This window comes from Silene latifolia, chromosome 10 (assembly GCF_048544455.1).
Source record: "Silene latifolia isolate original U9 population chromosome 10, ASM4854445v1, whole genome shotgun sequence".
Classification (NCBI taxonomy): domain Eukaryota; kingdom Viridiplantae; phylum Streptophyta; class Magnoliopsida; order Caryophyllales; family Caryophyllaceae; genus Silene; species Silene latifolia.
In genome coordinates this window covers 122,409,765-122,420,471 of record NC_133535.1, presented here as the reverse complement: position 1 = coordinate 122,420,471, position 10,707 = coordinate 122,409,765, and the positions used below count along the sequence as shown (strand labels likewise).

The following is a 10,707-nucleotide window of genomic DNA, read 5'->3' as shown; positions in this document are numbered from 1 at the left end:
CTTTTATATGGGTAATTAGAAGATTATTTGGGTTTATTTGGAGGATTGACAACCTTCCATCAATCATCAAGTACTTCTATTATTCTTTGCTTTATTATTTTGGATCATCTCCATAGGTATAATTCCTTTTTTCCCATGTTTAATTATTGTTAATCACTTTCATTTATTCATTTATTCATTATGTTTTGCTTTGTTAGTATGATTGAAAACCTTATTAGCATGCTAAACTTGATTATAAGTGAGTAGTTTCTTTAGCTAGGGTTAATGGGGAATTAGGGGAAATAAACATGGGGATTGATCTATGCTTAATCTAATATATTCTCTTAATTAATTTGCTTGCTTGTTGTGATTTCAACCTATACACATGTTATGTTTGATGAAATGTGAGACTATGAAACCTTGCATTTTTTGACCATCCCTTATCTCTTCAATGAGGCTTGTAAGATATAAACCAACTCGAGCCTCATTAGACCATGCATAGAGTTGAATAGGGAGAATTAAGTCGATTTGTAGGTGTTGTACAATCTAGACGACTCGGCTCCGGCACCCAAATCTTCCTAGGGATTGTAAGATATACACTAACTCGATCCCATCACAACAATAAGTGCTTGCATCTAATTGAGAACATGTTTGTATGATCTACTCCCATGAATCCCCTATGAACCCATGACACCCTAGTACCTTTAATCATTTGTTTACAAACCCCTTTAATTACTTTACTTTGTTTTCATTAATTTACATTTATCTTGTAGATTAGTTTAGAATACACTACACCTCAACCCAATTTGTGACACCCTTAGACATAGCTTTTTACAATTGAAAATCCTACATCAATACCCGTCCCTTGGGATCCGACCTTTACTTACCTCTTTACAAAGAGTAGTTTTTGAAGTTATAAATATTGTTTTGGTTGGTAGATTTTGACGACGAGTTTGAACCACACCAAAAATCCAACGCCTATAATCTCTACTGAAACTATTCTTTTCTAAGTATATTTTGACATCTGGGATAAGCAAAACCCTAATATTACCACATCAATTACAAGGGCAGGGGATTGATGAGTGGAGATGAAAATTTTCACTAACGAAATTGTAAAATTAAACAATTCTATCATTATAAATGGGATCACCAATTTCACCATCAATCATCCAAGTACGACCCATATATAAGCTAGTAGTTATGAAAATAAGATTACCTTTTTTAAGCTATAAAGATTAATGACGGCGACGACGGCAAAGATGACTTATTCACCATCAGTCATTCTATTATTAATACCTTTCTAATTTCATTTATTTTTAGAGTTGCATAATCTAAGACGGTTTTTATAATAACCGTTATAATTGTGCATGCATGCATGAGGTGAATAATGGTCAAATAACCAATAATAATAGGGCATGCATTGTTAACTAAAATCACAAACTTTTCAGTTTTCACTGTGGATCTGTGTTTACAACGGTTTTAAGAAAAACCGTTGTTAGTTGGTGTAATATGACAATGGCTTTAAACTAACCGTTGTTGATATATGTAATATGATAACGCCTTAACAAAGAACCCTTATCATTTTGTTTTATTATTATTATAACGGTTCCATTTCTTATTATCTTATTATACCTTTTCTATTCTTTTTTATTATTATAAGTAGAAAGTTAGGCATTATAATATTTTATTTGGTGGATTTCCTTTGAGTGTAAGGAGTACCATACTCCCGGAGGACACAAGAATTTTTCGGGTGATATTGTCTCCGAATTGCGGAGGATGGCCTAGGGTAACAAAAAACGTAACAAATAACATAAATAATTAAAGTTTAATTCAAAGAACCACAATAATCCAAATACAACTTGATGCGTGCGTTTTATATTGGCATTTTGTAATTCATTTGCACGCATTCCTGTACATATTTAGTAGTGTTTAGCCACAAATGTCCCCCGAATTGTCTAGTTTGGTTTCTCTTGTATTATTTTCAGGTATGAACCGGAGAGGAGCGTAATCAAGCCTAAAAGATGTCCCTATGCATGCATTTAGGAGATGAGTTGAGTCCGAGCTCGGAGACTACTATTTTGAGATGCGCATAGAAGTAAGGAAGCTTAGCGGACAAAGGAAGAGCTTCATATTGTTAGTGCCTACTTTGAAGAGCCATATCTAGAGTTATGCAAATGATAATCACATGATTGGAGATGAAATCTTATCCTCTTAGCTTTCCAACGCCACCAAAAACGCCTGATTTGCTCAAGTAACGAAGAAATACGACCGTTCGAAGTTCAGTGCGCAAAGCAGGAATTACGCGCTGAACATTGCTCAATCTATCGAGGGGTTAATCTACTCGATAGAACCCTTTAAGTATTAGATCGAACACCTAATCTACTCGATCGAGCACTTAAGTATTCGATCGACAACTTTTGAGCTTTACTAATCGATCGAATGCTTTTTGGGAAGATACTTCTCGATCAACTAACTTATAGTTGGTCGATCGAGCAAATAAAGTCTGACGCAGCATATTTCAAGTCGAGACCTTTCAATTTTATCTTAGTTTATCTTATAATAATGATCTTTTATAAATAAGAGATTATTAGGTCATTGAGGGGATCCTTTTATCTCTTTTCATATCTCTCTTTCCTTTCATCAGAGAATTACTTTTTCGACGTTACTTTGCTCTATTTCCCCGGATCTGAACTTTTGTAATTTCTTTTACTCTCTTTATTTAATTTAATTACCTTTTGCATATCTCTTTATACTATGTCTGTTATTATTTCATCTTTTGCTATTGTTTTATTCATTGTTATGCGTAACTAATCCCTTAATGCTAGGATTAGGGGAACCATGGTAGTATAACGATGATGCGATAATTGGTTTAGGAGATTTGGTTGTGAGAATTGTTTGATAGCAACATAACTGTAATTATTAGGTTGAATGCATGCAACTGAAGTAATTAAACTGGTTAAATTCAGACCTAGATCGAAAGATTGGAATGAACAGACCTGTTATGAGCAATAGAATACTCTAATTGAGGGTGAAAGCTAAGTTAATAGTTTTTTAGGGCGGATGGCGGACCGAAAGGACCTCTTCTTTACCCTTCTCACATCAAACCGACTCACCTTACCTTTAGATGATTTGTGTAATATCATGGTGAACCGACGTCCTGGCATATTTCTCTCTATCTGATTAATTTCCTATTTTAATCCTTGCTATTTAATTTCAGTTTGTTAGTCTAGTAAAAACAACTCAAACCCCTTACTTTGTAACCGTAGACAGACTGAATAACGAGTAGATAGTGACCGCCTCCCTGTGGATACGATACCCGACTTGCCTCTGCTGCATTAGTTAGAGCCAATTGATTTTATTTTTGATAGGGCTTCGACAGCCGTGTTAAATTTTGGTGCCGTTGTCGGGGAGGCAACTATTTTTATGTAATTGCTTTATTTGTGTCTTTCTTTAGACTCAAGGGGTTTATTCCTTGAGGTAGTTCTTATCTTTTTCCTTTAATGTTGTTTTGATAGGTCCTACAGGTCCTACCTAGACAGGATTATAGGAGAAAGATCATCAAAGGGAAAGCTTGAGTACCTTTGATTTTTCTGCCAAAATGTCTGACATCCCCATGCTAGCACAATTGAAAGCTCTTAATGCCAGATTTGACAAGCTGGAGAGTAGACAGTCTTGGGGGAGTCCACCTATGTTCCATTCTATGGTGTAACAGGTGGCATTTTGTGAGAGATGTGGTGCTGCGGGGTACATTGCTGTTATTTGTTTAGCGGAGAATGGTCGAGTCTATTTCTATCATAAATATAGATAGGGTCATTATGGTTCTCAAAGTGGAGGTTACCCTAACTATTCTCCACTTCTGCTACAGAATTACTATGTGCCGCCACATCCGATTCAGCATCAAGGCTTTCAAAAGCCTTCATTTTCTTTTCCGCCACAGCAAGTTCCTCCTTCTGCTATCAACAAGGAAGAGATTGCTGAATTGAAGCGTTTAGTGAAGATTCTTGGACTTCAAGTGCAAGAATATGATAAATCTAGAGAAGCTTTTTTCAAGCTATTTGAGTCTCGAATAGCTCAAGTAGCTGCCGAGTTGGATTCTAGGCAATCAAAGACGGTATATGCTACTTGTACCGAAAGCGGTCTTTCCTATGAAGGACTTGTGTTGCCTATTGATGATGAAGATATGTATGACTCGGAATTAAAGATCCTATTGACAACGAAGCATTTATCGAATACTTCAATACGGTTCAGCATCAAAAATTCGATCGAACTAGCTACAGTGTTCGATCGAATGAATTATATGAGGGAGAGCTCGATCGAATAGAATTCAACATTCGATCGAATAGTTTGTTCGAGGAAGACCTCGATCGAACTAATGCAAGTGTTCGATCGAGCTGTTTTGGTGAGGAAACATCTCGATCGTATACTGTTCTATCTCGATCGAATTATTTGGCTATGGACAGCGTTGATTTGTCACTTACGCCTATCCCGGATGACGATAAGAAGGTAATTGAAGACCAACCCTATCCAGCTGAAGGTAATGTTATTCCTTTTGTTGATCCTGATGGGATTCCTTCTATTCCTTCAGTTAAATCTTATATTACTGTTGTTTTGACACCTCCGCCCTAGTTAGGGAGCAAGTTGGAGGAATATCGTTTTGTTTCTTCTTATACAGGTCTTGATGGGTTAGAAGACCCGGGAGGAGGATTTGAAAATTTTATGCCGCGTATAAAGAAGGTGCGAGAGAAGTCCAACAAAAGTGGCGAAGATGTTGCCGCCAAGAACCGCTATTCCTCATTTGATGCTTTGCTGTGGAGGCTGAAGGTGAAAGTCATGGATGCTGAAGGGACTGCATTCAGTCAGAAACCTTGTTGTGGGCCATTAATTTTTGTTGGTGGATGATGAAAGAAGGTCGAGCTAGGACCTATCTGAAACTAGTGATGACCGGGAGGCAACCCGGAATTTAATGCTTTTTATTTGGAGTTTTAAGACATTCTTTTATTTCATTTTGTGTGCTTAATAATTAGTTTTCTCGACTATAGACTGCGGAACATTTTAGATTTGGTTTTGGTAGTATTTTTGGGGAGCTATTTGCGAAATTGCAGGTACACCTGCATTCTTTTCGCGAATTGAGTTAATCCGGTGCTGCTAGCTACGACCTCCCATGTTACTGGTTGGTATGGGGAGGTCTCTCCCTATGTCACGCTATTTTGTGAGTTTCTTAGCTCTTTATCTCCTTCATTTCCTTTAGTTTGCATTTTCCCTTTCCCCTTTTGCTGTTGTTGTTAGCTGTTGTGTACAATGAAGGCATTGTAATGTTTGGTTTGGGGAGGGTATATGCATCCATATCTGAGCCTGCATACTGTTTTTATTGCATTTCAGTTAGCACGTTTAATTTTTAAATGCATTGTTTATTTTAATTTTAAAAAAATCAGAATCCAAAAAAAAGTAGAAAATTCGAAAAAATCAAAAAAATATTCACGTTTACTTTTGCATATAGGTTGAGTCGGAATGGTAGATTTCAATGATGAAATTGCACTATAATTTGTCCTTTTGCTTAAGCCTTGCATAAATTAATATCTTTTAGCTTTGTCTTCTACATATCTACGAGTTAATGTTGAAATTTAGCTGAACAAATAGACTTGACCTGAAATTTTTGCAACCTACTCATATATTCTAAGTTTTAGAGCCGTGTAAACTGGTGTTATTTATGACCAGTTTCATGTAGGATTGTGAGTAGTTACTCCTTGCATAGCATGTATCATTAATTCGCGCGTATATGAAATTCAATTGCTTTTTGCCTACATACATTCGGGTTAGTGGTTGGTGTCACATGCAGGGAGGTGTTTACATTCCCTTTTTCTTTCATTTTTACCCATTTAACTCCACATTTAGCCAAATTTGCCTTTTGACCCTTAACTACTTCCAAATTTAGCCTGCCTTGTCAAACTAGTTTAGAGTATGTTTTTGCGGTATTTTGTCTATTAATCCGAGTTTGGCGTGTATTGTATGAATTTGGAGTTGGTAATTTATGAAAAAGAAGGAGGATTGATGCGTGTCCTAAATATGATGTTTTACACCCTATTTTACACGCATTTCATAACTCAATTATGTAGTTTATGCTACTATTTTCCCTATTTCCGTCTACTTTCGTGTTTTTGTGTAATATTGCAGAAATGTGAAGAATCCAGCGGAAATCGAGCCGAATCCGTCCCTAAGTGCTTAGCACTGCATTTGACATGGAGTAGTGACTCGAGAGATGAACTTGGTGCGCAGTTCGAGGCCTGAAAGATATGTTTGCGAGAGTTTCAGATGCGGATTACCAGCTACAGTGGTCTATAGACTGACTTATATGGTATATAGACTGTCAAAATGCTGAACAGAAGTCTGCAGGAAGAGTAGTCAGTCGATCGACTGATGCCTGTGGTCGATAGACCAGAGCACGATTATCAGAAGCTACTGTATAGCGGAGCTTGGTCGATCGACTGGTCTCAGTGGTCGATCGACCACCCCACGACTCTAACGCGCAAGTTAAAATTAGAATTTCGAAAGCCCAATGTAATTAGGTTTTAGGAATAAAAGTTACGTAAGACTATCTATATAACGTAACCTGAGGTTTCAGAAAAAGGGATCGAATTAATTAGGGTTCAATACACAGAAGTTGAACTTTAGATTATTTCATTAGTTTAGATCAGTTTTCATCAATAAAGTTTACTTTTTCGCATTGGGTTTTTGCCTTTTCTCTTCAATTCTCCTTTACGGTATTCCTCTGTTTATTCGTTCAATTTCGTTGCTTTAATTCTTCCGTAGTTTAGAATTGCTAGTTTAGACTTCCCAAAGCCGAATTCTCATTTCATGTTAGTTATTTATTTAGTTAATTCAATTATGAAATCAATTGCTTTATTTGTTAATTTTACTGTTGTTGTTACCATTCAGATGAGTAGCTAAGTACCTTTTCTAAGATGTGAGGGGAGCTATAGCGTAGATGGCGTAGAATAGGTGACCCCGAATTAGGGCATGGTCGATCGTCTGGCTTAACTGGTCGATTGACTATGTCGTGTGGTCGGTCGACTGAAGTAGTTGGTTGATCGACCAGACCCGTGTTTGATTAGCATCGTTTGATTCGTTAAGTGCAATATTTAACGATGAGACCGAGAGGAGACTTGTTAGATGCTTAGTTTTGACCAACCCGTAGATCGAGAGATAGGGGAGGGCATTAATTAATGAATTAAGGCGACTAAATTGCTAAGATCGAAAGATAAGTAATTTAGGCTTCAGGAATCACTTTTCAGGGCGAGAGCTAGTATTAGTGAGTCTTAGGGACTAGTAGCACAGGCCGAAAGGAGCTACTAGTTAGCTTGGACCGAGAGGACATGTTTTACCCATCCTACACGACTGTATTTCGGAGTTACCTAGGATTATGTGCCATCGTAGCTATAGTGAACCGACCATCTTAGCTCCTTTTTATAATTAGTTTACACTTATTTTTATTATTTTCTTATTTATTTTCGCATTTAGATTTAGTTATAATCCAATCCAAAACCCCCCAGAAATTCATAGACTAAAATTAAGACAATTAGAACTCCCTACCTCCCTGCGGATCGACCCTTACTATCGCTTGTTAGTTGTAGACTGGAAAATTATAAATATTATTTTTGATACTCACATCGACAGGTATCAAGGATGATGAAAATAGTTGAAAAAAACGAGAATGAAAAAAAGAAAAAAAAAAGAAAAAAAAAAGAAAAAGAAACCGAGAAAAAGAACAAATAGAAAAATGAAAGAAAAAATTTGATTGAATAAGATCGGTTTTCCTCCTATGTTTTATCTTTATTTTGTGAGGAGTTGTGGTTATTCGGTTTAAGTGAGTTTGTGTGCCGAAATATGGGGCACTTATACTTATTGTAATGGTTTAGAAGCGGATATTGTTTAGTTTGGTTTTGTTAGCTTGCTAGCTGGACTTATTACCTAACATATCCAAAAATGTTTTGCCTTTTCTTACCCATTGCCTCACTTTTCCATATTTTTGTAAGCCTGATGTGACTCATATTTATGCACATTTAGTCCCCGAATTAACCTCGTTCCCATGCTTTCTAGCGACTATTAGGGTCATTTCTTATCTTTAGTTCTCCGTTTTGCATATTCTTTGAGGTTTTGTGTCCTTGGTAGGAAATGATTGCTAGCCTTGCATTTATGGAGCAAAATGGAGCTAAATGGATCGCATCTAATGACTAAGCATCGAAGAGGAAGCCAATACTAAAGGCCTAAGCAAATAAATCAAGAGAATTGGGCAATGATGAAGATCCCCACGACCCTAAGACAGCCCCCCACAGATTGTTAGGCAGTCAACAATAAGAGGAGGAACCCTGTCCCAGGATCCGGGTGTCTCGAGCTCACGACTAGCGTCCAAGCCCAGGATTCGGGCGTCCCAAGGCTCAGCTCGAGCGGATCTCCTTACAGACCTGAGCATACTTCAGGCCAGGACGAGCTTGTCCCTGAGGAGTTGCTACTCAGCTCGAGCGTGTCCCTACGGGACTTGCAAATCGTCAAGCTTCTCTTAGGGTCTTAATCGGCATTTGAGCCCTTATTAACCCTAATCCTTGTACTTAATTTTAGTATAAATACCCTATTGTACTACCTAGATGATCATCATCTTAGAATCAAGTCCTAATCTCATTTTAATCTCTTAATTTAGTCTTAATCCAAGTTGTAATACACATTTTAATATTAATCACATCTTAATCTTTCCTTAAATCTCTCAATTGTTCTTAGCCTTAGTTGGGTAATTAGAAGATTATTTGGGGTTTATTGGAGGTTTGACAACTCTCCATCAATCATCAAGTTTCCTTCTATTATTCTTTGCTTAATTATTTGGATCATCTTAAGTAGGTATAAACCCTTTTACCTTTTTTTAATTATTGTTAATTACATTACTTATTCATCATGTTTTGCTTTGTTAATATGATTGACATCCTTATTAGCATGTTAAACTTGATCATGAGTGAGTATTCACTTAGCTAGGGTTAATGGGGAATTAGGGAAATCAATCATGGGATTAGATCTATGCTTAATTTAATATGCTTTGATAATTAAATACTTGCTTGTTGTGATTTCAACTTATGCACATGTTATGTTTGATGAAATGCTAGACTATAAAACCTTGCATTTATTTACATCTCTTATCCTTTCAATGAGGCTTGTAAGATATAAGTCAACTCAAGCCTTGTTAGACCATGCATAGAGTTGAATTTAAAGAGACTAAGTCGACTTCTAGGTGTTGTAAAGTCTTGATCGACTTGGATCCGGGACCTAAATCTTCCTAGGAATTGTAAGATATACACTAACTCAATTCCATCACAACAATAAGTTGCTTGCTTCTATTTGAGAACATGTTTGTATGATCTATTTCCATGATTCCCTTATAAACCATGATACCCTAGTGCCCTTAATCAATTGTTTAAAAATCCCTTTAATTGCTTTACTTTGTTTACGTTAATTTACATTCACCTTGTTGATTAGTCTAGAGTGCTTCTCATCTCAACCCAACTTTGTGACACCTTAAGACATAACTACTTGCAATTGAAATCTTAAATCGATACTCGTCCCTTGGGATCCGACCTTTGCTTATCACTCTACTAAGAATAATTTGTAGAAATATAAATATTATTTTGGGTGAAAGCTTTAATGAGAAATAACGACATTCACACCAAAAATGGCGCCGTTGCCGGGGACGATGTTCAATTGATTTTGTTTTCGTTTATTATTTTTAGTTGTGTCTTTCTTTACCTTGGGGAAGTAAATCTCCTCAAGGTTGTTCTAATTATTTTCTAGTTGTTTGATATTTTTCATGACTAGGTAATCTATTACCTATTGATTTCGAGATTGAAAGGACCTTAACCAACAATAGAAGAGTTACTAGAGGTACTTTAAGAGTTGTAGGTATTGGAGAGATTGTGGACATTCAACCAAATAACATTGAGTTAGTCAACCCTTTTGCAAGAGAAGGAGAGGATAACCCAATTCTAAACCAACCACAAAATCAACCCACAATGCCTAAATTACCATCTCATTCCGTACCAACCGAGGAGAACCTACCAAACGGTACTCCTACACCACCACATTTAACCGGTAATTTCATTGGCAAATCCGCATTCATATAATTAGTTGAGAGAAGTCAATTTGGAGGGATGCCTAGTGAAGATCCTCATTTACATATAGAGACTTTTTGTGACTATTGTGATGCAATTTCTCAAACCGTAGTTACTCAAGACCAAATCCGATGGGTATTGTTTCCTTTTAGCTTGATCGGTACCACAAAGCAATGGTTAAAGAGCCTAGACAAGGCTACCCTTGGTATTGATTCATGGAAGAAGTTAGCACTTGCTTTCTACAAGAAATTCTATCCTCCAGAGAAGACAAACATGTTGAGAGCCCAAATCACCGGTTCAAGCAAAGGGATGAGGAATCATTATATGAAGCATGGGAGAGATTTAAGGACACTTGTTGCTCTTGTCCACACCATGGACTTAACGAGTGGTTCCTAGTTCAACATTTTTGGAACGGCTTATATGAAGACTTACGCAATGTGCTTAATATTGGATCCAATGGGAGGTTTACCAAAGTTGATGACAACCAAACATGGGCCAAAATCAAAGAGATGGTGGTTCATAATTCCCAATATAGTAGGCCTCGAAAGGCCACTAGAGATGAAAGCATGAGGTAGATTCCATC

The 10,707-nt window shown here is 36.8% G+C and overlaps 1 non-coding gene across 1 annotated transcript; it reads right to left on the bottom strand.

The window, feature by feature from the left end:
- Positions 1-10,397: 10,397 nt before the first annotated feature.
- LOC141609794 (small nucleolar RNA R71) lies at positions 10,398-10,503 on the bottom strand. The gene has a single exon (XR_012527704.1). It is a non-coding gene; the product is annotated as a small nucleolar RNA R71 (small nucleolar RNA).
- Between the last annotated feature and the right edge of the window lie 204 nt (positions 10,504-10,707).